Raw genomic sequence first — 13,652 nt, forward strand, 5'->3', positions numbered from 1 at the left:
TGGTCGTCACAATCAAATACGGGCATGATCCAATAGATAGTCAAAATTAGGTATTTTTCCTATAAGAATGGCATATGGTAGCTGGGCAAAACTGATTTCCTTCAAGAAAGATTGTTACAGACGGTTATAAGCTTGAATTGATTGAATGAAATGTAAGCACAAGAGGTAAGTTTTACATGGTTATTTCAGATTATGCTAGAAATTTCAACCAAATGGGCCACGTCATATAACTTATTGCAAAGATGATCCCTCCCAGTTGTTACTAATAGTGATAGCAAGAATGTAATTTCAGAAGCCCTCACTTTGCTATAGCGGCTGTTAACTTTCAGTAGATTTTGCAAATGTTAAAACTGTAAGGAAATAAGGATGACTAAAATGGGAAATTATAATTTAGTTGTGTATCTTAAACAGTCAAAGTCAAGACCTATACTCTCCAGTATTCAATGACTGACAGCTATGTACTTCCACCATGGTCCTGAACAGAACCAGCCATACATTGATGGTACTGTCCTTGGTGCTGACCAGCACTGGTTATACATTGATAGTACTTTTATACATGGGTGGTACTATCCTCAACTGTGCTGAAGGGCACCAGTTATACATTGATTGTACTGTCCTTGGTGATGGACAGCAGTACCAATCATATATTGATAGTACTGTCCTACGTGCTGAACAGCGCAAGTCATACATGGATGATACTGTCCTGAACTGTGCTGAAGAACGCCAGCCATACATTAATTGTACTGTCCTTGGTGCTGAACAGAGCCAACCATACATGTTACGGGTTCCTATTACTGTCCTTGGTGCTGAACAGCATTACCGAGACATGTTTATCACTGTGCTTGGCGCGGAACAGCACCAGTCATTTGTATACATGGAAGGTAGTGTTTCCTTAGTGCCGAAAACACACCGTTCATACATGGATGAATTGAACTGTTTTGTACATTGCACCGGGCATACATTGGTGGATGGCTGGATGGCACTTGGAGATGTGCTTGGTTACAAAGCTACTATCATTCGGCGCTATTCATCATTTGGACAACCTCCTACAGTTTACATTCAATATGCGATAAAATGGCATGCAAAAAATCTAACTTAAGCAATACGCTTCATATCATCTCATTATCTCTCATATTGACCTGCACACCCAGTTTTCTCCCCTTACCACCAAGCGTCCCTATCTGATATCACTAGGTCAGGTGGTTGGGTAATTGTAGCCATTACTGTAATGGGACGTGCAGGCCTGTGCGTAATTGGCAGCAATACTTCACACCCCTGAAGGTTCTCCATTGGCTCGTGCAGATGGGATGGCACACACGTATGTCATTAACACATACTAAGTCATGGTGGGAGAGGGCAGGTCGAACATGGTGGTTAATACTTTGTGGGTCCTTCAACAATGAGGCCAACACGTTACCCATGCTCACACTGGCATTTCTGGGTCAGGACGTATCATTAGAATACGCTAAACAGCATGCACCATACATGGATGGTACTGTCCTTGGTTCTGAACAGCACCGGTTATACACAGATGGTACTATCCTTGGCTCCGAACAGCACCATTTGTAAATAGATGGTACTGGCCTTGGTTTTGAACAGCACCAGTTATACATGGATGGTACTATCCTTGGTGCTGAACAGCACCATTTATACATGGATGGTACTATCCTTGGTGCTGAACAGCACCATTTATACATGGATGGTACTATCCTTGGTGCTGAACAGCACCTTTTATACATAGATGGTACTATCCTTGGTGCTGAACAGCACCTTTTATACATCGATGATACTATCAATGGTGCTGAACAGCACCTTTTCTACATCGATGGTACTATCCATGGTGCTGAACAGCACCTTTTATACATCGATGGTACTATCCTTGGTGCTGAACAGCACCTTTTATACATCGATGATACTATCAATGGTGCTGAACAGCACCTTTCTACATCGATGGTACTATCCATGGTGCTGAACAGCACATTTTATACATCGATGGTACTATCCTTGGTGCTGAACAGCACCATTTATACATGGATGGTAAAAATAAGTACCTAGCTTCGATTAGGTACGTCCTCTCGGAGGATTAGTTAAGCCAGAGGCCCTGTGTTTAGGGAGAACTAGGGGTCCCTCTCGGTGTGAGTGGATCAAACCTTAAGAGTTTGATGCAAGTTATCACTGCACTTGGGGCACCGGTACGGCACTGCGGGGTTCCAAAGATTACTCAAAACGAATTTCAGAGATAACGAACGAATTTTCTTTACGTTTTGTGTATTTTGTCGACTGCTAAGTCATACTTTTACGTATTACACAATATCTAAATCATAAAAAAAATCAGCAAAAATAACACAACAGTGCCGCAGTGAACGAACTCCGCAGTGCCGCACCAGTGACCCAAATGCAGTGAGATACCACCATTACAGCCAGGTCTTACTCACCTTGTCCCCAGTGAACAAAATCACTATGTTACGTAATTACGCTCAATGGTGATTTACCGGTTACGTGAAACAAAATAACGTTAAGATACTTTGGTGAGACTGTAGTATAAACTGAATCCCCAATATAGGTAGTAGATGTTTAAAATTTAGATATTCAGTGTAATGTAGCCAGCTGTTGCCGCACCGCATGCCTGCAAAACCTGTGTGTCACGAAGAGGGATAATTATACCGGATATAGAGATATAGATACTGAGTCCATGTTGGTTTAATAATGAGATATCAACATTTGAAAAAAAATGGACCTGGCACAAGTCTACTGTAAACGATCTTTTGACTTTGAACTACGATAGAAATAATAAACGTGTTATCGATTCTAAGTAGTGTGTTCTTTTGTTTGCTATTCGCGTAGACAGTTAAATCAATGCCGACATTAGGGTACAAGGTGTTGCGAATTGTTAGTCTGGAAACAAAATCGATTTGACTATAAATGTTCAGACGTCTACTTTACACTTCGACTATGGTTACAGATGCGAATGGCTCTTTCGCCAAGATTTTGACCAAAATCCAATACATAACGTGACAGTTACCAGAAAATAATGTTCACGTTCTAGTAGAAAGATAAATGTCTATGGCTACGGCCGTGTGGCGCGTTGGACACACCGATCCCTCGTTCTCGGAAGTTAAGCAACGTACAGTCCGGACAGTTCTTGGATGAGGTACGACCGGATCCTGTAGCCTACAATGTAAAACAGGGGTCCCGTGTTCGAAGAGGCACCTCGACCACGTAAATCAGCCTCATTACCCAAATACTGGGTACCCACTGGCTTCAAATACAGCCGATATTATCATTATTATCACAACTAAGCGAAACAATTTAGAACGTTGGCAACGGTCAACTAAAGAAAAAGTAAAGCCTTATACATTAATAGTTGTAAGATGGGCATAGCTCTTTACTTGGCTTTATTCCAGTTCTCTTGTAGAAGAATAATTAGTGCACGCCACAATTACCACTTGAATAATCTTTAAAATATCTTGGTGAATGGTAAGTACTTTCCGACCCAAGAGAAGAATGTGGTAAGCAATTGGCTATTCTGGACTAATGTGTGTCTATTTCCGGTGCAGATGTGTTTAAAGCTACTCATTACAGTACTTCCACCTATCAGTTATCGCCTTCAGGTACTTTTCTATCTTAATTGATCATTGGACGAAAATACAGTACTGTGTATATATAGCGAAAGACAGTGATATTTTGGTCGACTGTCAGCTCCTTTCCTATTCCTATTTAGGTACATGTATCTACATGTGTATATCCGGTATAACTGTCTTTCGGAGTTACAAACCAGCTTCGCTGGCACACGACACGATAGCAGCTGGTTATATTACACTTAGTTCAAAAGACTTGTCATACCTACCCTTTGCACATCTAACTGCACCCGTCATGTTTTTCATTTATAACTGTGCCACAGTTAACATTATTTTCAAGGCCATATCATCCATCATGCCAGTGTAAATCTGTAACATAACAACTTCATTGTAGTCTGTTTACACGAACAAACATGCGTCCCTTGTGAAATATGTATCTGAACCAAATATGTCATGTATAGCAAATCGGAACTAGAGCGGAAAACAATGAACAAATACGTTTTATGACAGCGTGGTCATTTGGGCATTATATCCGACGCCATGCGTCAAATTGAGTTATCCTTACGGTACAGAGTGGTTTATTTTTCGAAATACATTTCATTTACATCGTATTAATCTTACTTTCACCAAATTTCAAGTAGAAACTGTTTTGTTAAAGTCCACGCTCATGTACTTTTTCCCGAGAATGAATCAGTTGAACCAAGCTTTAAAAGACAGTACAGATGTGATCACATGGACGTCATGTTGACAGTTCTTAGGTTCCTCTACAATAAACGTTATCTGGTACAACACACCAGCTGCGAGCAGGCGACGACAGCTCATCGATCAACTTGTCAAAACTTAAAGCCCTGAAAATATCTCAGTAAAAATGAGTTTTACTCTCGTGTAGTTCAAGCAATTTACTCCCCCACAAGACTGTTTGCAGCTGCAGTGTCCAGACAACTACAACAACAGCAGAACACATTAGACGACTACAACTATGATTTGGGTCACGATAAACCGGTGACTGTTTCCAAAATCATATCTAGTTGCTTGAGTAACTGTTTTCTGGCGTATCTTATTACCTGGATATTTAAACCTTCATTGATAACTACTATACGACTGTTTTGCGCAGTTTGATAGGTTTTTTTTTATCTTGCCGGGCTTGCGCCCGGCAAGATAATGTGGCGGATATTTTCCATGGTTCAATGGTTCAATCAATGGTTCAATGTTAACCCAGCCCTTCCAAAGGCCCTTCAAAAGGCCCTTTTCTCTTTGCCCAATTTTATGGCTTAGTTAGACAAGGGTTACATTGCAGTCCAGTATCAAAACTGTATTTTAGACGTATGTGGTCCAGCGTAAATAAATCTACGCTTTAACCCATGTTTATCATAAAGATATATCAAAAATTGCATCAGAAGGAATTTATTTTGTAATAAAGAATAATGCATACTCATTGTGGGTCAAAAAGTTTTACAATACCGGTTTATTGTGCCAATAATTCATCTGACATAGATTATGTTAATGAGGTAAATTTCCAATATCTCCCTACACTGGGGGATTATTTTAGAGGGTAAAACTTCACTGGAATGGATTCATCATTCTTTAATTGTAAAAATAAAACAACGTTTATTTTTGCATTTTGCGACTTGCAGTCTATGCCATACATTTCTATACCTTTTAAAACGAGGTTCTTCAGAACATGTAATGGTTAGCTCAGTGGTAAAGTTTATGTAATCCAACGCTCCGGGTTCGATTCCCGGAACGGGAATTTTTCAACTTTCTTTTTTTTTAATTTTTTTTTTACACCATTAAAGTACTAGTAAACAATACTTTTCTCTTTTGACCAGAACATTTGGGAATTTCTGTTGTAGTTCTGCATTTTTCCGCTGTTGGGATATTTGAATGAACGAACAGACATGTACATGTAGGGTATATGTCGTTCTAACTTTCATTAAAATGCCCATACAACATCTATATCACATAATTGCACGAGAAGAAACTGATTTTCTCGAAAATAATTGCATCCTGTATGACAAAAAGTTTCACTAAACATGTTCATTCTTATATTCCTGGACAAACCTCATTTGCATATTGGTGAATCTCTCCATGCGACCATATCAGATTTAGTTACTCTATTTCTATTTACATGACATTCTAATAACTAGAAAAACGTTCACACATGCAAACCTTAGCAAAATGTCAGCTTTTTTAAAGCACTTGTTCTGGTTGTTTCTGATTATTTTGATGTGATCCTCATGTTTACTGATGAACACTGGTGAAGCGCCGAGGTACCTTTTCCTGACGAAATCCCTACTACCCGGCAAGATACAGCTTTTTTTAAAGCACTTGTTTCAGCTATTTCTGTACATGTGTCGACTTAAACCAATGCGTGAGAGAGACACTTTCTACCTATGCCTGTAAATATCAGCGACCCTTTGAATCAGAGATCACACTTCCAAACAGAGATAAAATCTTATCAAATGACTCTCGACTCGCAAAACATGTCACTCAATGCCGCCGACAACACCATGATGTGATTTTCGCGGTGCACGCATATGTCAGTTTCTATTCCAGGGAATAAGTAATTTATGACCTATATTTTATACCTTGCAAATGAAAATGCATCGAGGTAAATATAAGGTTTCTCGTATCAAGGGTTCATACTTTGTCAACGTATCAACCCCGTCATGCATCACAATCAGTCTTCATTTTTTTCGTGTTAAAGTTCCCATCTTCGTGTTAAAGTTCCTATTCAATTTCTCAGCGATAAAACTGGCACATTACTTTTTTTTATACAATTAGCGTATCCCACACTTATCCCTAGTGTTGGATATGGATTCGACAGCATAGCTACTTAAGCTCATGTTTAAACGTTACAGGAAAAAGCGACATAATCAAAGTAGGACTTGATGCCATGATGTCAACTAGATCACGTTACACATGTCACTCAAATTCTTGTCGAAAATCAACATGATTAGTGTGAAACTTGAGATACTCGAGTGTCTTCTGGCCCGTGACTTGATTAAAGCTCTGTGAAACGTGAAATCAACTGACATGTAGACATTTAGTCATATAATGCAAAGCATTTTCCACGAATGTACAATATTGCTATAACAAAAAGAGCTTAAAAGGAAACTTCCAAAGGAGTAGTTACCTTTGTAGGTAATTTCATTATTTTGGTACCTATGCAATGTACGTAGCCCTTTCAGTCATTGTTACCCATTATATCATCCAACAAAATATATCGACGGACACTGAGGAGATATTCAGCAAATAGCTTTTGTAAATACGTTGTAAAGTCTTGAGATACTTGAGTTAAGTTGTGCATGCGTCTTGCACAATTTTGGCTTTGCCATTTAGAGACAGACTGTCTTGTCTGCGACAAGTTGTGACCCAGCCAGCTTTGAAATTCTACCGGAACAAAATTGAATGAAGATCAACGACAAAGGTGTATGTGTTACGCCAAAGAGCGGTTATACCGGATATATTGATACAGACAAATGTGACCACAACGTAAGAAAGCAAGGGATCTGATCTAGATTTTACCTATCAACACTAACACAATCAGAGTGCCACACTGTCTAACATATCTGATCCCTGACCACCCTAATCATGACCACCGTAAGGATTAAATCCCCATCAAATGCCTGAAGCCGATTCAGGTGGTGTTATTAGGTAGGACAATTTGTATTCATCTACCTGACGTACGATCATCAATGAGGAAATTGGAACAGTACAGGATCTAATATGTATGTAAAAACGTGCATACGCCAAAAAGGAGTTACTCAAGCAATTGGATATGATTTGTCTTTCGTCAGTGACACTAAAGTGATCATAAAAACGGGTATGTTTTGTTCGTGGTGTCATCACCTCAATGGCAATGGTACTGTTCATACAGGTATGTGCTGATGTCATTTTGGCTGTAGAGCTTAACTTGTTTAGACATACTATAAAGAGCATTTGTTTTTCTATTGAATGTCTTACACGGCAAATACCTATGGGATATACAAATGTTCTTCTACTAATTTGTTTGATCCACAAACGTCCAAACGATGGGGGTTAAGAGTAAAACGAATCGATAAGAAGTAATTGGGCACGGCAAAACGTTGTCCTGTTTGTATATTTCCCAGAGGTACACCACTGCTAAATTGATAATTGATTTTCTTGACTTCACACGTTTGAGATGATCTTTGTGGTGAAACAGGGAATAACAGATCTGTATCCCACACATAATGAATATAAGGAATCCATCCAAACCATTTAAACAACAGTTCTAAATACTAACCAAATAGAAATAAAGAAATAATGATTGAGCGATCATTATTGATATCGACATTTTTTAAACATCTCATTACAACGTTGTCGGTACAATGTATTCTATTAGCGGCTAACAGAAGACTATTCCGTTAAGTTATTAACCATGTTTAGGTTGGTCTTAAATGAAAGAGCATTATCAACCGATGTAATATTTAGTTGATTACAGTTAAAACAGTATAAACTAATAAAGCAAAACACCATAAAATAGGCTATAGTTAAGTACGCAGTTTTAATCAACGATATACGTTGTCTAGACTCTAAAGCTGTAATCTAAAAATCCATCTTGATTCAATGTAGTAACGTTAGCGTTTAGACATCAACACTTTACTATCTTCATATTAATTGAATTACTGATTTGTAAGGTATACAATCTTTACCCTCGACTAGCTCTATAACGCTCTGTAGAGAAATATCGCAAACTCATTTGCCACTGGGATATCTCAAATTGTATTCTGTATAGTACAGTAAGAGGACCACGTACATTATGATTATGTACAGATAGTTTCAAAACATCAGAAAGACATAGAAACGTTTAACGTACTTCAGTAAACATGCTGCATCTTACCTTCACCTCGCCCGGTCTGTGTGTCTGCGTGTCCTTCCGAAATCATTCTACTTGAAAGTCTTGGCGGAATGACAACGTTACTATAGCCTATGGCCACTGGCTCCGGTCCAGCTTATCCCATTAAGTGTGATTAAACTGCCTATAAAGGAGATGGTACTTCTGCCTGGCACAACCTCGTTTGTTGTACCACCGCGACGTGACCAAAAATCCAACGCCCCAGTAAAAACTCCGTAACTGCGGTTATTACGTCCAATAAACTGACAAATTAGAATTTGCCACGATTTATACGCCGTTCACACGCCAGCAAGAAGAAGGGAATGCTTTTCCATAGAACTTCGCGGAAGATCACGCCTTCATAAACAAGTTAGAATGGAGGCAAATTACAGACGTTCAATTTGAGTTAGTCCGCCGCTACAACAGTAGGATCCCATCAGTGACGATGCCTCGAATCACTTCATCCAATTGCGCAATCTATCACAAGTCAGTAAATCCACACGGAAGTCACGGTTAAGGACCGTTACAAACATCCCTAATCCATATTTCTAACATGCCTCAACGTTAAAGCTTTCACGGTATATCTATGACTCACAAGCTACCAAAACCTCAATATCCGTTTAACGTTATACGCATTGGTAAACCCGACAATGAAGCGTAGTTCCAGCAACTGGTACTTTCCCCAGAGCGTTCACTTGTCGGTGACTACTTGGGGGTGGTAAAGGGTCAATTGCCCACATGCTTTATTCATCACCAATTTCCAGGCCTCAGGTCTCTCAGGGAATAATAGCCAGTTAGATGTCAGACCCACAGTTATGTAATACATATGCTGATGTGAAGCGGTTCTTGATGGTATCAACGAGGAAGTCACGCGGCAATCGGAGGATTGTCACCGGGTGATTTAGAGGCAATTTTACGATGTTGGCCATCTTTGACGCGACAGTCAGAGTCGTTAGTTTCTTTATCTTTGTTATCCCAGGTTTTACACAACCTGCATACAGGATTTATAAAGGAAAACAGATAAGCTGTTTACTGTCAAATTGTAACCTTAGCTACGACCGTCGATAAGATTGTTGGACTTCCAGCAATAGTCAGTGACAGTGAGTGTCTATAGTTTCTTTATCTTTGTTATCCCACGTTTTACATAATCAATAAACAGGATTTATGAAGGAAAACAGATAAGTTATTTCACTGTAAAATTGTAACCCTAGCTACGACAGCCGATAAGAGTGTTGGACTTCCAGCGCCTAATTGAATACATAAATGTTAGTAAATCATGTCATGGTTGTAGAGAAAGCTTTCTTATCTTTGAAGTATCTTTAGCACATGAGCTGTAGCAGCACATTTGCCTTCCTGTGCAATACGACAGGGATTCATAGGACCTCATCGGTCATGCTTGACTCATTGGTGACTTGTGATGGTTTCTGGCAAGTGATGTTAGTTCCCTATTTCCAAACAGACATATTTTCTTCTTGCGAAATAATGGGCACTAACACAGGACTAAAGGTCTATCTGTCAAACTTAGAAACCATTGAAAGTGGCAATGAAAGTCTTAGCTGCACATTAATGAAAATATCACATACACGGACATTTCTTTTAAAGGATTTGTCACTGAAGTATTCCCTTCGTTAGTGTTATTTCTACCCATATATTTGCATTCCTGCCACGTTCAAGTGTTACTTGCTGTTGAAACTTTCATGATCTATACCTTGTGCCTTGCAGGGTAGCTGTACAGCAATCCATGGATATAATCTACATGGGGCTTGCTCAGGCCCAAAGGAACAGAAAGGTGTATTAAGTAGGTCAACCGATAGAACGTGCTACATTACTTAGGGCATACACTCTAATTGGAATTATAAGCCCTGATAGAAGATCACTGGAAAGGTTTAGGCTTGAAGAGCAGGAAATCTATGAGGTTGCGCTCATGTCTGACGGCGTTTTCTGTCCTCAGACGCTCTTCTTCCAATATGGTCAAACCTACTTCTAGCTAACATTATCTAATTGGAATTATAAGCTCTGGTAGGAGATCACGGAAGGTTTAGGTTTAAAGAGCAGAAAATCTATGAGGTTGCTCTCATCACTGAAGGCGTTTTCTGTCCTCAGACGCCCTTATCTGCCACCATGGTCAAACCTGCTTCTAGCTAAGGTTATCTAATTGGAATTATAATCTCTGGTAGAAGATCACAGAAGGTTTAGGATTGAAAAACAGGAAATCTATGTGGTTGTACTCTGAAGGCGTTTTCTGTCCTCAGATGCCCTTATCTACCGACATCTTCAAACCTACTTCTAGCTAAGACTATCTAATTGGAATTATAAGCTCCGGCAGAAGATCACGGGAAAGTTTTAGACTTGAAATACTAGACAACTTGGTAATACATGTAGTTGCGCTCATCTCTGAAGGCGTTTTCTGTCCTCAGACGCCCTTATTATCTGCCATCATGGTCAAACCTACTTCTAGCTAAGATTATGGATTTGCACGTCTATCAAGATTGATAGCTATGGGTTGGATGAGCTACACCCCAGTGGTGCATCCTGTATCCTAACCTGCAGCTGAGGACGTTGTGAGTGGAATGGGCACAACAACTAACAACTTTATATATAGCAGGTGACAATGGAAAACCCGCATGTGATGTAACAACTAAACATGATGATGTTGATCAGTTGATGAAGGGACAGAATGGAAACGTCACGCTCAATATGTCATCAACATCAACTTTCAAGTAGACGACCAAAGCAAAAACGAAATCGGGAATCTGTCCTGAAGCAACATTCAACACATCCTCACACTCAGGGTTGACAATCACGGCAAAGCCTATGATATCACCCCTGACAACTCAGCCACAGTATTCGGTTATTAGGGGTGCCTTGTTTATGAATATTAATGAGCTTACCCTTATATGGGCAGTCAGCCGTTGGGGATTGGGCGTCGGCATGGTGAGCAAACAAAGCCATGGTAATACGTAACATGATTGGCTGATAGCTTCCCAGCGGCCATTGCGGGACAGCTTTATCCTGTTTAAAGCTCTCTCATCGCCTGTTCTCTGATTGGCTGGCAGCTGGTTTGTGGCGACGCCCCCGGTACCCATATATTAACCTCAGGCAAGCAGAGGTGAAAACAGATGGAGTCCCTCTGACGACTCTGTTTCGCCTTTGCGTAGGAGAATGCATTCAACATAGAGACCACTGTGTCCTTTGGGAGGTGATTAGCGAAGTTGATGAAGCAATTAGTGGTCGTCATCTAATTCACAGTAACCGTTGACTATTCATGACTAATCCGTTTGTGTCAAGAAACTGGGTCAAACTACTGATGAAGGTGGAGTGATGCAGCCGACGAATTGGTGAGAAATCCTTCGTTCGGGTTTGACGAAGGTACAAAAAGCTTAAAACAACCATGAAAGCCGTTATAACCAATTCAAAATGCCCAGCTGATCTACCTTCATTATACTTCTCGGAACATGTAGGCATACACTGGGTAACCAGTCAAATGAATAAAGGTTTCACAGTGAATGAGTGAAAAACCGTTGTCGGAAAAGCTAAACGGAGTTTCCATCTATACATTCAGATATCCAACGTTGTCAGGAAATTCTTTAAATTTCATTTGGGTATATTTCATTCAATGTGTGAAAAGCCCGTCTGACATAAGTTTAGCTGTGATTGCAGTTTCCATGTGCCATACGTGATTGTTCTCCGTACTTCTTATAGATATCAATAATAGCGTCGGGCAAACCCCTTCTCATTACGTTACACCATGTTGCCAAAAGTCACTAACCTTAATAAATCAATCTTTTAAACGACTACAATGTATCTTTTAAACCGCTACAACATACACAGAGACATGGACACACGTGCAATGTACACAAGGTACTCTCTAGCCCACAGTACAATAACCTCTCTTGTTGTGGTAATGACTTTGCCTTCAGCATAATTGAAATCTTACCATTAACTCAAGCCTCTCTGCAAGCTAAATCCAATGTCTTGAGCAATATTGCTGTTGAAATATTCATCAACATTTCCCGTTAATCCTTCAAGTTTGTCATCGTATTCTTGCACCAATAGCAGTGCAAACTTGACTGACTGACAGTAAATATCGGAAATCTACATTAGAGCAGATCCTATGGCTTTGTGTAGTCACTCACAGGCACGTATCTATGGTGGGAAATCGATCGACTATCATATAGTCACCACCATCTGTCGTATGATACACTTCCGAAACTTAGGGATTCAACATATAGACAGACTAATACAGGTTACAGTCAGGATATACGTGGTTATCTAGACATTGGTTGGTTCCAGGTGGCAATATGTGTCTTATGGTAGAGTTTGCGATCAGGCAGGATCGCTGATATTTCTGATAGAAATCGCTATCATGATCTCGGTTGACAGAGATCGCAATTAAATTGTTAGGGTGGTCTCCCATTTCAATGATCTTGAGTTTCAAGTCAACCAATTGATCTATTGTGACATGAATCGAAGTTGAAACGTTTTGAGAGTCTTTCAAGCGTATATCTACATGAACAGAAACATCAACCGATCTCTAGAGATAGAATCGGCGATTGTGCAGCCAGATTTTCAGATCTCGATCTCTGTCGACAGATACTTCTTCCATCGTGATCTTTACCGGTAGAATCGTCTATTCTTTCAAAATGCAACCTCTACTCTATCATATACATTACAGATAACGACAATGACATGTGACTTCTGGGGCAGTTTGTTTTCCAATGACATAAGCAAATGCAATATACATGACATCAGGTAAATGCAATGACAATTTTTCCAGTGACGTTCGAAAATGAATTCTCACATATCTGTTTAACGGTGTTGTGATTAAAAGAATTTCATCTTACAATAGGGAACTGTTTGGTGTGACAAAAAAAAGACCACTACATTTGCCCAAGCGTATTCGTTATTATGTAAGAAAGGGTCCATAAAAACATGCACTAAAATATACACACATTCTATTAAGTGCTCTCATACATACAAATGTCCCACCAAAAGTCAATAAAGTATCCACAATTCAATTACATTAGTGGTGCGTTTATTTCATCCGGGACAAATCTATCAATAAACGCTCGGTCGAAGTTCAAGGATGAAATGCGGTATTGACACTCCGCTGACTGTGAACAATCAAGCGGTAATTTGGCTAATCAAGATTTGGACAATGGAATCGATACTTTACTGTTTAAAGGGGAGTGTGCTATTTCGGTTCTATCGAATTT

General features: G+C 39.6%; 1 protein-coding gene across 1 annotated transcript in view; it reads right to left on the reverse strand.

Annotated features, from left to right (window-relative positions):
* Positions 1-8,748, reverse strand: part of LOC118421166 (protein PXR1-like) — a 16,224-nt gene extending 7,476 nt beyond the window's left edge. The window contains exon 1 of the mRNA XM_035828327.1: positions 8,443-8,748. The gene's annotated coding sequence lies outside the window, so the exon portion shown is untranslated. The remainder of the gene's footprint in view (positions 1-8,442) is intronic.
* Positions 8,749-13,652: the final 4,904 nt, after the last annotated feature.

This window comes from Branchiostoma floridae, chromosome 8, assembly GCF_000003815.2.
Source record: "Branchiostoma floridae strain S238N-H82 chromosome 8, Bfl_VNyyK, whole genome shotgun sequence".
NCBI lineage: Eukaryota > Metazoa > Chordata > Leptocardii > Amphioxiformes > Branchiostomatidae > Branchiostoma > Branchiostoma floridae.